This window comes from Carlito syrichta, unplaced genomic scaffold (genome assembly GCF_000164805.1).
Source record: "Carlito syrichta isolate Samal-C Ts95f unplaced genomic scaffold, Tarsius_syrichta-2.0.1 Scaffold289252, whole genome shotgun sequence".
In the NCBI taxonomy this organism is placed as follows: domain Eukaryota; kingdom Metazoa; phylum Chordata; class Mammalia; order Primates; family Tarsiidae; genus Carlito; species Carlito syrichta.
In genome coordinates this window covers 218961-222008 of record NW_007233348.1, presented here as the reverse complement: position 1 = coordinate 222008, position 3048 = coordinate 218961, and positions in this window count along the sequence as shown.

The following is a 3048-nucleotide window of genomic DNA, read 5'->3' as shown; positions in this document are numbered from 1 at the left end:
GGAATTTCACAATGAGAATGATACAGTGAATAATCTCTATAATAATATTTCTATAAGAAATAGTATTTCTACAATAACAGAATTAACCTCTCCAGTTTTGAAATAAATTCAGATTAAATCTTAGTAAATAATATTAAAATACAATTTACTAAAGGCAGTTATACAAAGGAGCAATAAAATATGGTCATAAAATGTAGCTTTCAAATGATCTGTAATGACCCAATAATATAATGTGCTCTGTGTATGTACATACGCATGTTTATGTATATGCGTCTGTGTATTAATTTCATATATCCAATTAACTTTTACTTTGCAATTCTATGTAATAATTCTATCAAATAACCTATGTCTTGAACATAATATCTTCTTTCACAAATTCATGGCTTTGCTTATGCTGTCAACTTTAGCAATCTATTTCCTCTCTACAATTTAAACCATTCTTTAGATAGTCAAATGCCACTTTCTTTTTGATCTTTCCCCATGAGTCAATTTCTCATTTCTCTGTTTCTTATGTTTTCTCTTTTACAGCATTATTTACACAGTGTTAAAATTATTTGCACGCTGGTCTCCTTTATCAGAATATGAACTTTCCAAGGTTTTGCAATTTCTGTCATATGTGTTTATTTCCATAAGACTAAGATTTAATAAATATTTTCTGAATGAAAAAGTTAGAAGAGGCTGGACAAGGTGGATTACGCCTATAATTCCAGCACTTTGGGAGGTTGAGATGAGAGAACTGCCTGAGCTCACGCATTCCAGACCAGCCTGGGCAGCTTGACGAGACCTCATCTCTACAATACATCAAAGAAAATTAGGCAAGCGTGCCTATAGTTCCATTGCACTCCAGTCTGGGCGAGAGTAAGACTCCGACTCAAAAAAAAAAAAGTTAGAGGAAAGATCAAATTGTTTTTTGATCAAGAGTGTTTATTAATCTGGAACCAAACTCTCAGTGTGCCTTGATAATTTCTTCAAACTGTTTGAACATATTTATTAGCAACCTGAGTATGTCACAATTTTAGTCTTTTAAAATGCTCCAAGTTATTTATCAGATTTTATAACTCCTAAAGTAAAAATATTTTCCTGGGCTTCACAAATTTAAGCATCTTACTATCTATCTGATTACTATTTACATTTATTATTGAAGAAAATACTTCTTTCTAGTTTTTTCTAGGGCCGGTTGACAATGTAAGCCATATCACAGTCAAACATACTTCATCTGACCTTTGTTTATTGGTTGCTGAGAAGATGGTTGCCGAAGCTGAGACTCAACCACCAGGACTGTTGTGTCACCTTTCATTAATGAAAGATGTGGACGATAATTGCTTCTAGTAATCACTATACTATAATTAAATGACTTATGACTTGATGGAGAAAAGTTTATGAAAATAAAGATATAACTTAGATGACTGTATTAAATGAGACTTTATTTTAGATTTTCAAACTAAACATACATCTGACAATTCTATTTCTAGTGCCAGTTCCCATTTAACAATCTCTTTTTTCTGAAATCATAGTATGTAACATATAAATTTATATTAAAATCTATTAAATTAATTTGAATTACAGAATTCATTGTGCTTATACAATAATTTGAGATAGCTTAAACATTTTATGGTTTGATTCTAAAACATAATTCAAGTAAATTAATCACACTTATAACAACTTAATCTTTTAAATCACTATTCTAAGATACAGCTATTCAAATTTATAGGTTCTCACATTCCAAACTATTCCTATATGTCATCATTACCTTATAGGGTAGGTAAAATTCTTCCTCTATACTCTTTGGGTTTCTGGCTGGGACTAACATAAGAAAGATTAAAAGAAATAAAGCATACACATTTTATTTAGTATTTTTTTTACATGTATATAAGAGCATTCACAAGAAAAATGACCCAAAGAAGTAACTAAGCCTAAGTAGTTATATATGAGGTGGAATAAAGATTAGCAACTGCACAAAACTAACCTAAATACATGAATGACTAAAAGAAGATAAAGTTATTTCAACAAGGTCTGTTTACCTCAACTATCATCTCTGGTGATAAGAATGTTTTCTGTTCTCCTGGGTCAGGGAGAGCTTCTTTTATTTAAGAGATTTGTCTCCTGCTTTCAAGAAGAGAAAGGGAGGTCATAATGCTCTTCTTACATCTACTATTTTTCAAGTGCCTTTAGTTTAAAAATAATCAATGTCAAATTGGCATATTTTGGGGTGGAATGCCCTGAGCTGCAGTCTACCCAAGTGCTTTATGAGCAGCAGGATACTATGTACATTAACTCAGGAGGAAATGAAAGCTGAGATCCATTGGCAGTACCTTTTAGTTGTGTGACCTCTCTTCTTGTGAAAATAGGTGTACTCATGTATATTCATAGTATTCCCAGCACAAAAGAGGTTCTCTTTAATGTTATTTCCTCCTCTCCCTTCTATGTGTTATTTCTGTTATTTTGTATATATGAAATGTGTTATAATGAATATGTTAGCTCAACCTTTTAAAATCAGTGTTTCTCATCCTTTTATGCCAATGACACAATTCAAAATATCAAAAGTGTTGGCAGCAGAAAAAGGATTTGAAAGCAAAGATGATAATTGACTAAAGTTTGGAACTCACTTTTTTTCTTGGTAATATTATCCAATTCCATGGTTGCCACTTCTACAGAGATGAAATATCTACATGTATCTAGAAATTGGCCTCGAAACTGATTTAGCTTCACCAATTAACACTACATTGTCAAAACAGATCTGCCAATTCCCCTTGGGAATGACTGCTCAGCTAACAAAAAAATCATCAAAGAGAAAGAAAGGTAGTATCTCTTAAAATATGTCTCACTTATATAAATTTGGAAATTTGGACACGATCCTAGCATACACATATTTGCTGTTTCCTCAACACTGCAATAAATGTGTGATTGGTTATTTTGAAATTTCAGATTATAAGAAAAAATTTCTGGTTGAATGTAAATTTATGTATATATTAAATTATGTGTGAAAAATTTAGAAATTCTAGAATTTCTAAGATATAGACTCTTACTTGAAACATTTATTTGGTTTTA